This window comes from Gavialis gangeticus, unplaced genomic scaffold, assembly GCF_001723915.1.
Source record: "Gavialis gangeticus isolate Ggan-Ray unplaced genomic scaffold, GavGan_comp1, whole genome shotgun sequence".
NCBI classification, from domain to species: domain Eukaryota; kingdom Metazoa; phylum Chordata; order Crocodylia; family Gavialidae; genus Gavialis; species Gavialis gangeticus.
The window spans coordinates 114627598-114639686 of record NW_017728992.1 but is presented as its reverse complement, the minus strand read 5'-3'; positions in this window follow the sequence as shown (position 1 = coordinate 114639686).

The following is a 12089-nucleotide window of genomic DNA, read 5'->3' as shown; positions in this document are numbered from 1 at the left end:
AACATTACTCTGCCTAAATCCAACCCCTTTAGAACTCTCTGACTATGCTTTTTTGAGATGTGCTTTCCTGGAATGTGCTGGGTAGGCCAGGTGGTTGAATCTAGTTTTTATCATCATCAAGGCTAAATTCTGAGCAAGAAAGAACTGTAGGTCAGCTAATTTTACAACTATAGCTTTGTCTTTGAGGCCTAGTCAGTTTACAAACAGTTACAAGTTACATTTGCAGGTTACAAAAATACAAGCTTTATATTAGACAAAAATTCCAAATGCCTCTAAGAAGCACATATTTATTGCTTATTAATTTCTTTGGTTCTGGCCATCACAGTAGGTCTAAGCACCAGAGAAGCTCAGGCATGGTCATGGGGCTGTTGCTGCTGCACAGGCTTGCTGGAGGTTGCAATTATGGAGCCCTAAATTGGCATCTAGGGCTTGCCTACCCCTTGTTATGCTACTGCTCCAGCCAAGGGGCAAGGCAAATGTAAATAAGACAAGCTGGCCAGAAGAACCTCAAGTTTTTGACATGAGGTGAAGTGATTGTTTTTCCTTCAGGGGGGATAGTATTATGAAAAAACTGAGTATTTAAGAGAGTAAAATAAGTTTTTTTAAATTTATTTTCAGGAGGCTGGTACAGTATTCAGTAGGGAAAGCCATTGATTTCAACCCTCTGCGAATAAGAGTAGTTCAGCACTCAAACGGACTGAAAACTGTATATCTTTACTATATCTATATTCAAACTAACAAAAGCTTCATTGGAACTTTGCTGATCACCTTCATGTGGGAAATGGCTGGGTATGTTCAATATTTTCTGACATGCATTTTCTGTTTCATTCATGGAATGTTGTGAGCTCCTTTTTTGGCTCACTTCACAGGAAACTGCTCTTCATGGTTTTTAATGGAAAAAAATCTGTGAATACTAGAAGGTATATTGCCACTGAAACACAGAGGTGTGAGATGAGCATTTTTGTGGTTCTGGTAGAATCATAGAAAATTAGGTTTGGAAGTGACCTCAGGAGGTCATTTAGACCAACTTCCTGCTTAAAGCAGGACCACCCTCAACTAGATCATTCCAGCCAAGGCCTTGTCTAGCTGGGTCTTAAAAACTTCCAAGGATGGAGATTCAACAACCTCTCTGGGTAACCTGTTCCAGTGTTTTACTACCCTCCTAGTGAGATTTTTTTTTCTAACATCTAACCTAAACTTCCCTTGCTGCAACTTGAGACCATTGCTCCTTGTTCTGTCATCTGCTACCACTGAGAATAGTCTCACTCCATTTTCTTTTGAACCTCCCTTCAGTTAATTGAAGGCTGCTATTAAATCCCCTCTCAGTCTTCTCATCTCCAGACTAACTAAGCCCAGTTCCCTCCCTCTGCCGGTAGCATTAAATATTTTAATAGTAGGTTCTGTTCCTTTATTGTACATTTAGAAATGTATTCAGATTATTCAACTCTTTTTTCTAAACAACAAAGTGGTAAGGAAAAGAGACGGGACTAAAACAAGCAATATTAGCTCAAAATAAGTTAGCATCAAAGATGTGATAAAAGCCAAATTAGATAAAATTAAGTAATCATGCCCTGGTATATTTTGACAGTTAGATGGCTTTTTGTATGTGGTAAAATAAAATAACTATATAGAATACATGTTTTTAACTTAATGAAAATAAAAAGGGTGTGTTGAATAATATTAGAAGCCAATATCTGTGTTTCTGTCTGGCTGCAATATAGTTTAGTGGAAATATTAGTTCCTCAGACTTCTGTGTCTCTCTATGTGAGTACCTAGGTCTTATTTGTGCTCCCCACCCCCTTTTTTATTTTTTTTGCACCTTCTAAGTCTTATGTATATGCATGCAATACTGGTGTAAAGGACTGCCTTCTTGGACTGATAACATGGGGTGAATGCCTTCAAAAGCTTCGAGGTACATGAAAGGCAGGTACCCTGTCTATAAGAATGTAGTGGTGTATAGCTAAGCAAAAGTACTTAAAAATCATGAATCAAATCACAGAGAATCTTGATTTAAAAAAACAAACAAAAATATATTTATGGTTCTTTTTCTTTGCATTCTGAGTTTTGGATATCTGTAGTCCTCTTTGATTTTCACAGTTTCTCTGAAACTATGAAAGCTAAAAACCTATTTTATTTGGTCTTTTTCTTTTTTTCAATGAAAATGTTAATTCTTATTGATTCTCTTAAAACAAGTACTGAACATCCCAAAGACTTGTGAGAAAATCATGAGTTGGGAAGGAAATATGAGTTGGCAAGTCTGTTCAGCACTGGTCTCTGACAGGCAGGGTGCCATCAGTAATGGCTTTTTGTCAGGTCGACAAATACGCGCTAAGAGATATGGTGAATAAGGCATAACTTAATACTCATTTCTTGCATCACAGCAGTTGAAGTGAGCTAATGGGAACTACATGCTGAAGGGTTCCCATTAGCTTATTTCAGCTGCTGCTCATTAACTGATTAGGATGGTTTCACAGAGCTTTTTGCCTACCTTACCTTCAACCCAAGCAAATCTATGGCATTTGGGTTAGAAATTTCATTAAGTTGTTTAAAATGTCAAGGTGCAAATCAGGGAGTGTAACCTCATACCAATTGAAGCAGATAAAATATTAGCACAAAACTTTGCTAAATTTAATGGACGATGTCTACAAAGCTCTTTGTTGCCATTCCTTGCATACTTTCATCCAGATTTTGAAGCTACATTTTTGCTGGTTTTCTTAACCAGTCACTTCTGAATGTCTGTTGGTTTTATTTTTTCCTTGCTTTCCTGTCATTTGAAAAATAATAACCTCTGTGTCCCATTTATTTTTCGTCTAATTCTCACTGCTAACTGTTGTACAACATGAAATTCCTGTTCATTATAAAGGGGCTTAACAAAGAGAAGCCCGAGCACTAGTGCACAGAGCTGGTATAGCAGCTCAGTAATTACTTCTCAGCTGTGTATATGGGAAATCAGGGCTTCACGCAAACTTGGGTACTTGCACTTACGGCTGGCAGAGGCTGTGACTGACTTATTCCAGTAGCTGAACTCAGCTATTCACTGTCATTCAGTGGTTCCAGTCTAGTGATCTTTCCACTTCTCTTTCCACTGAGCTGATTTACAATGTAAAACAGATTCTTGCTGACAGCTCGCTTGTTTATCTTTCCTATTTTCAATCAAATTTCTTAGTCATTGGACATTAAAAATATATAGCATCCGATTGCATTAAAAGCCAGCATGACTGCATGCAGATGTTCATCAAGTTTGTATACATATATACATGTAAATAAATATAGCCATTGTGCTTTAATATCTGTTCAGCAAGAAAGTGACAGAAAGATGCAGCATGTGAAAGAAATCCAAACTTCTTTAGCTAGAAAGGGGAACTCTAAGGAATCGTCCAGTCCTGTTTTGTACTGTCAGGCTTTGTTGATGGTAATAATATCTCTGCTCTCTCTAACAGAGGAGTATAAATCCAGTGACTGTGATTCTACAGCATTCTGATAGCTTGTTCCTCTTCATAACTGTTTTAATGGTAATATGGATTTTTTTCCTGTTAATTTAAAGGGACACCAATTTGAATGTCTGTCAATTAAAAAACATGTTAGCCATCAGTCTGATCGTGTTTTCCTCCCAACTTTGTGGAGGAACTTTGTCTGAGATTTCCACACATATAAGGGAGATCTGTTTCTTCAATAAAATATGAGACAGGCTACTGTAGCACACTCCATAATATGTGTGTGTGTGTGTGTGTGTGTGTTAGCTGCTTGTGTGGATATATACTGCAGTGACAGTCCTGCATGAAGGAAAGATTGCTAGGGCAGGGCTGAGGGGAATGCACTGTGTTATGAATAATCCCAATAGCCAGGCAATCCCATCCTTTTCAATGTGACAAAGTATTTTAGCCTGTAACAGCCCTACTCCTATTGCATACTATCTGCCCTAACATAGACATGACAGCCATGTATTCAATGTACTCTTGAAGATTTAAACCGAACAGTAGTTTAAACCTCTTTATCTTGCTCTTAAGACTGACAAAAGCCATTCTATCAAGAGTACTATACAATGAGCCCAATTACTTATAAAAATCTGCCTGCATATATATACATATAGTTCTATATAAATAATGTATATGTAATTGAAATACAATTCACATATGGCCTCCTGCACATGTCTATTAGTACTGTTTATATGTCAGACAGGGGTATATAATAATAGCAACATTAATAATAATAATAATAAAAACAGTATTCCAAACTTTTGACTAAATAGAGTCTTCTGTTCTCTTATGGAGGGAACAGCATTGAGAATGGAACAGATGCATAAAAGAGCGACTCGAATGAATAGGTGAAAAGAGAGCCCATTTTATGATAGGAAACTAAAAAAGCTTGTCTTATGTAGGCTAGAAAAATTAAAATTAAAAGGGTATATGATTGGTCTGTGCAAATACATCACAGAATAAACACTAGGAAATGATGAGAGCTATTAAAACTAAGTAACAATCATCATCATCAGCAGCAGCAATCCCTCGCAGTCAAGGATAATTGTCTTCCATTATTCCCTTATCTATGGGTTGGAAGATGCCTGACAAAGCCTGTCCAGGATCAACAGATTCTGTTGCACCTTGGGCACATATTTCGGTGCAGGGTGGGCAGCTCTTGTTTTGGTTTGCAAGACGCTGTCTCTGCTGCTTTTGTTTTTTCATCTCTTGCTGTCATTTGTAAGGTTTCAGAGTTCTGAGATCCTTGCAGCAGACTCTTCTTTCATTTGGAGTGATCCTGGGTGACAGTTTTGCATGTGTTGATGTCAATGTTGCATTTTTTCAAGTTGGTGTTGAGGATATCCTTGAAACACTTTCTCTGTTCTCCTCTTGTGCATATGCCTTGACTGAGCTGAGAGAATAAAACTTCCTGTGGGAGTCTGGAGTCAGACATCTGGATGACATGGCCCGCCAAATGAAGTTGATGTTGGATGATCATCTCAAAGCTTGTGGTGTTTGCTTGCAAGAGGATACCAATGTTGGTGTTTCTGTCTACTCACTGGATTGGAAGGATCTTATGCAGGCAGCACTGATGGTACTTCTCCAGTGAATTGAGGTGTCTCCTGTGCATTGTCCACATTTCAGCTCCATACAGCAAGACGGTGTTACCGGTAGGTGCTGTAAGGCTTCAGCCCCTCTCTGGTCAGTGCCTTCCTCTCTAGTGACATCAAGGGGATACTGCACCCTGGGGCCACCTAGATGGCTTTGAGCACTGCTGCTACTTGTCTGCCACGACTTTGATGTTGATTGATGGGGAGGCAGTTCCCTGTCGGTGGTCCCAGAGGGATCGTGACCCTGGTCTTTCTTCGTGGGGCTCCAAACCTCCCCCTTACCCCACCCTTAACACATCCACAGCCTTGGAGGACTCTGCTCCCTGTAATCTTCCCTGGGATGATCTTTTCTCATTGGCGTGGGCTGCCTTGATCGGGGTTGGGTCTCTCCTGAGTTGATCCCTAGTCTTCAGGCCAACTTTCAGGTAACTAAACATGCCCTGGCCTGGGGGGTAACAATAACTTAGATGATTCTTAACTAAAAGAGAAGATGTTCAGCATCTGCTGACGGGTGCCTGGGATTCTGGCTCCTAGGACTCCTCTGCCTACCTGGGAGGGAAGAAGGAATTTGTCCATCATTCCAGGTACTCTTCCCAGGGACCAGCTGGCTAGGAGTTAATCATTCTTGATCCCACCACCTGGTGGAACTTGCCCCTTCCCTGCCAGGCACTGAGCCAGTCACTGCCTGCTCCTCCCTCTTCACCAGGCTGCCTGCAGAGTTTTGCCATTGCTTGCCACCCTTCCCCACCATGGTACCTGAACTCTCCAGAGCAGCTTGGTCTTTGCCTGTGACTGGGGGAAAGATCTTCTCCCTGCTGTGACCCTCCAGCAAGCTTCAGCTACCTGACCCTGGACCCTTGGTTCTCCAGTCAGGCTTCCCTAGCTGATGCTGGGGCTTCTCAGCCTGCACTCCACTCTGCCATCCCTGCCCGGCTCCACTGTCCGTGTCTCCCCACCGGCGTTCTGCTTGTCTCCGCCTGGGCAGCTGGTTCCCCCTCCAGCTGCCCTTTGATCAGCCCATGCTTCCTTCAGGCCCCACCCCTGGGGCTCGCTGATCTGCAGGCTCAGGCAGCTGCAGAACCTGAGCCTGCGTCTATGTTTCCTCGCAGCTGCTGCTCATCCTGGTCCCTGCCTTGAGTACTGGTGCTCATCAGGTGGGGTCTGGGGATATATTGGGAGGGGGGCTTCTATCTCCCCTCTCACAAACAGGGATCATGACTGCTTGATAAACCACAAGCTTGGTTTCAGAACTGATGTTGAGATTTTCAAACATCCAATTTCTCAGGTGTTTGAAGGTTGCACTTGCACATTTGAGGTGATTTTGGGTTTCTGCAAGAGATGGCTTTTGAGGTACAGGAAATACTCACCTTTAGCCTTAGTCTCACTGTGAATCTTAATTACTGGAGCTGGGGATTGCTCATTAAGAGCTTGTTGATAGAGGACCTTAGTCTTCAAAATATTAAGCATCAGTCCTGTTTTCTTGTATGCCTCAGTAAAGACATTGTCAACTGCCTGAAAGTCTGCTTCCAAGTAAGCACATACTACAGCATCACCAGTGTACTGGAGCTCGATGTTTGAAGTGATGGTGGTTTTGGCTTTGCCTCAGAGTCAGCTGAGATTTTAGCAGTTTACCATCCATTTGGTAGTTTAGCTGCACTCTGACTGGGAGCTTGCTGGTGGTCAGATGTAGCATTGTGGTAAGGAATATTAAGAAGAGTGTTGGAGTGATGATGCAGTCTTGCTTAACTCCCTTCTAAATTTCAAAGTGATCTGTGATGGATCCAGTTTTGAGAACCAATGCTTGCATACCATCATGGAGCAGGCAAAGAATGGCGATGAATTTCAGTGGGCATCTGTACTTCAAAAGCATGCTCCGCAGTGGCTTTTGTGAAGTCAAAGAAGGCCATGTAGAGAAGTTTATGTTGTTCCCAGAATTTTTCCTGTAGCTGGTAAGCAGTGAAGATCATGTTGGTTGTGCCCTTGATACCTTAAACCCACACTGAGATTCCAGGGGGTAACAATATCAACACAAAAATGGGCATAAATTGGCCAGGGATACATTTAGGCTAGAAATTAGTAAAAACTTTCTAATTATCACAAGAGTTTGCTCCTGAAATGGCCTTTACATAGGAATAGTGAAGGGGGAAAAGCCAGCTAGTTTTAAGATAAAGTTTGAGAAATTTATAAATGACATTATTTGACATCCCTTCTTTTGATAACAAGTGATTGGATTTGATGAACCAGGAAATCCTTTCCAGTCCTATCACAAGAGTGTAATGACACTTCATGCTGTGATTTTTCAACATTTTATAGATTGCCACTTAACAATCTGTCTTCACAGCAACTGGATTGCTTTTGGCCATTACAGCAAAGTTGCCCTTATAATCCATAATTTACTTAATAAACCTTTATACAGCGTGTCTTAACTGGTAATTCTATTAGCTTTCTTTCATTACACAAATGAAAATGCACTACCAAACTTTTACTTTTAGTCCACTATACACACACACCTGCTATTCAAAACCTGTATGTAGGCATGCGGATCTTTGACAATTGTACTTTCCTAACAGCCATTTCCTAGGTATCTAAAAGACCCACATCCTTGCAGTGCAACCATTAGAACCTTTTCTTTTCTTCTCCCCAGTGGCCTCCTTTTACATTTCAACCCATCCATACACAAAAGAAACTATGAAACATTTTCAGTACTTCTTGTAATGTTAGTGAGATGCAAAATGTTTTATCAGGCTATAGGAGAAAAGAAGGTATGGAAAGATGCCTGTGAGGAGCCAACGATGCAAAGGAACAGAGAATCCTTTTCTAAATAACAGAACAAGAAATGCTTGAGAATGCTTAGGTTTGGAAGGGCAGTGAAGAACAAAGCTGGTGGCTATTTTATTTCTATTTTTTGTTGTTTAATATTTTCCTAACACTCAAAGCTGCTTTACAGACAGAAAGATGTGGCTTCTGTTTTGAAGAGCTAATATTTTTAAACAGCAGTAGCAAAGGGGACATGCTATAAGTGACTGGATAACAAAACAGATGGGAAAAGATGAGTTGAGAGCAAGCAAAAGTTACCACAGAAAGATTACAGGGGTGTAAGTTGTAGCTGTGTTGGTCTGAGGACAGAGGCAGACAAGGTTCTTTGGGTAAATCTGATAACTTTTATTAGACCAAGACCAACTCAAGGAGTTGGAAAAATTCTTCTTTGCAGAAAGATTACACATTTACTTAGAATACATGTGGTGATCTGTTGTTTTTTTTTAACTCTGCTTAAGTAGCCTGCATATCCTGCATAGCCACACTACTTATGGGCATCATGGAGGAAATTAGACATAAGGAACAGCTTGATTGGATTTAGTTAACTGTTAGTGCAAGTATGTATATATGTGTGTGTGTGTGTGTGTGTGTGTGTATACACACATACATACACACACACTTGCACTATATGTACTTGTACTAAACACTGAATTAAGAGTGGTAAGTTAAGAGCCCAGGAAAAAAATTGCAATTCATTTATATTCTTGAGTTTATTGTCTCTGATGTATCTTTCCCCATACAGTTGGTTTTATCTAAATTAATTCACCCTGTTTTAATTAGTAAAGTAGCCAAGTTGTAAAATTGGACCACCATTAACTGACTTGCATGCAAGAGAATGCTGTTGCCTTTCAGTAATCCTTGTCCTTATGACTGTACTTTGAACAGAGTTAGAAATTGAGGATCATTTAATTTCAGTGTAATATATTACTTGATTGTACCGCCAATGCTACCATCTGTTGTCATCAGTATTAAAGTCTGAATTATTGTTTTTCATTATGAAGTGTAAATTCTAGTTTGTTTCCTCATTTTATTTTTATTTATCTAATTAACATTCTGGTCGTGGGACAAGCAACATCATTCACATTTGCAAAAGGAGTTTTTAAGTTTAACTACTTGATATTGTAGGTGCAAGCAGCTAGTTATGCTACATTCAAACTAGCATTGCTAAGCATGGTCCAAACATCTTTGGCACTGATAGGCTTGGTCTAAAAATATCTAATGAAGTAGTGTTGTTGAAACAATGGCATTTCTAATTATAATCAATTCCGAGTGCTTATTGAAAAACTGTAACAGATTCCCTGATACTGGTGCCAGGTTCAACAACAACAACAAAACAAAAACCTACATACATACTTTTGCCTATATAAAGCTCAAAAAAGTTTAGTGAAGGCTCCTTTTGGGTGTTTTTTCCATAATGCAGAAAGTGGATGGTATATTTACTAAATGTTTCTCATAGTGCTGATACTTTTTGATTGCATCCATTTGAAAAGCCTGCACTTGTTTGAATTAAAAACCTCAGGTAAGGATTAGGAGGGAAAAAGCCAAAGGGAATTCTAAAATGATGACTCCTTTTTATATGACTAGCAATATGAGACCTCTGACAGATGTTCAGTTAAAGGTGCAATGACAACTTATCCGTCATCCCAACAATCATGCTTCCGGCTATGCCACATGGGCATGGCAGAATGCATGATCAGGGTCTGAGGATCAGATTCCAATCACGCTGTGTTGCTGGTGCAGGGAGAACCTAGGATCCTGATCCCAGGCTCCCCCTGGGCTGGCAAGTAACAAGGCAAGGACTTGGAGCTCTCATGGCGGATCAGGGCATGGGCCTGGGAAACAGCTGCTCAGGGGAAGGGACACTTTCCCAGCTCCATGCCCATATTTGCCAATCAGGGCACAGGGCAGGGAGGCAGCTGCCTGAGGAGGGGACAGTTCCTCTGCTTCCTGCTGCCTGGGCTGACCAAGAGCAATTTGTTCCCAGTCAGCTATCTACACTTGTGTGACTGCACACTAGCTAATGCCCAGTTAATCTACTACTTGTATTTACAGGTAGTAGAAAAGCATGCATTAATCTAATTTACTGTGCAGTAGCTGCTGCGCATGGTTACATGGTGACGACTTACTGCACAGTAGATTAGTCTCAGATGCACTAAAGCATCTCATGTAAATGCACACAGTTGGTCTTTTTTTTACAAGTTTCCATTAAAAAGCAGACTAAAGATTTCATCTCATACAACAAGTATGTGATTCAACATCAAAATTTTGTTTAGAAGTGATCTGCTGCACTATTTAGAACCTGTTCATATTTGACTTGACAATTAGCATTAGTTGCAGGATAATCAGCATCATTCAAATCTGCCAAAAGGAGTTTTTCAGTTGAACTGTTTGATATTGTATGTTTAGCCCAAAAAGCAGCAATAGCAGTGGCTGGGCAGGCAGGTTAACCCTTTCTTGCCTGCTCCCCCAGGACAGACATCACAAGCAGCCACAAGTAAGTGGGAGGTTAGTTGATTTTCCAGGGTGAAAGCCACCCGCTTTGGGGATTAGGCATTTATCCACATATAGGGCAAGCTGGTTCAGTATCAGTCATTCACATAGTGGCATAGCAGAGAATGATCTGAAGCTTTTTACGTCAGATGAATCTTTCTCTGGCTTTAGAAATGCCACTACATGAGCATGTCACCATATCTTTTGAATTTTTTGACTTGGCTATGCATAAGTTTTATAGGTGGAGGATCCATTCTCGAGTTTGGGGTCTGAAGTTCTTGATTTGTTCGGTAAGTATGTTGTCAAGGCTGGCTGCTTTCCCAGTCTTCAGTGCATTAATACCAGCATTCAATTCCATCAATAAGAAGGGGCTTGTAAAACCCAGGTCTTTGGGGTACCTTGTACCTTTCCAATCTGAGGGTTTTTGTTTGTTTTTGGTTTTTGGGTCTTTACCATTGAGAAACATCTGTTGAGCAATTTGTTTAGTGGTGACATTATCATGTTGATCTACCTTTTGTAAGTCATTGCTTAGTTTATGTATTGTCACCTGTGCTTTTTTTCCTATTATGCATCATATCGGTTGACTAAATCAGCATCTGACAGGATTTCCTGTGCTCTTCTCTGATGGCTAACATGAGCTCCTTGCCTGCAGCGATGGTGTTTGAGGAAAAAGGGTTTAGTTCATACTGTCGCCTGTACTCTTTATATAGGCCAGTGGTTTGTGGAGTGAGGCCTGGGGTATAATTCATGTGGTAGCCCCACAGGATGTTCTTCCTTGCAGATTTATGTACAGCTTTTATGAATTGCTCATAGTTTTCAGGTAATGCTTTGATGGTTTTGACTGTGTTATCAAGATATTCTGAAAAGCCTTTTCAGTTTGCCTTTTAAAGGTTGAAACATTGGTGAAATGGCACTGTTATAGGTGTTACCGCAGATTTGCTCTGAATGCAAGTTGGTTTGATATTGGGAATGTGGGATAGGGCCTCATGCCATTTTTACTGTTAGCCCAGCAATGGTGTTGCCGGTGAATATAAGGTCTGGGTTGTATCCTTGTTTTCAGTGGCTGCTGTTGAATGATTTAGGTACCTTTGGGTCACGAATCAAACTCACCTGGTATACGTTTGACCAAGCATCTACTATTTCACCATTCATCTCATTGTAGCCCCATTATGTGCTAGGGATATGGTGAAATGGGGAAAGCTTACAATGGGGAAGAATTCTTACCTTGCAGTCCTCCAGGCCCCTGCTGACCTGAACGTGTAACTGCTCCACACTCAAGCCAGCACTAACACCAGTCATCACTTGTGCATGTAACAAGCTGTAACAAGGTTCTTACATGAAGGTAGGATGTCTTTCCGTCTCTTCAGTATAAGCATCAGTCATGGCTGGGCCTAAAACCTGATGCTTTAAGGCAATTTAAGTTGTTCTTCCAGAGTAGTTGGGGGAAAAAGGCCAAAGCATCTAAGATAAACAGGGATCTGGGTTTTCTGTACCTCATGGAAAAATAGATGCAACCATGGATTTCCCCTTTTACCTGAGAAAAACATGGATTTCTTATTTTAAGGAAAAAAACACATGGGTTTTTCACTTTTGCAAAGAACTCTCTGCAGGCTGGCAGGGTTTCCCATAGGAGAGGGGGAGCCAGGCTTCTTGCTCTGCTCTGCCGCGGGCGGCAGCCAGGGCTTGGGCGCTGCTACAGGCGGCAGGGGGCTGT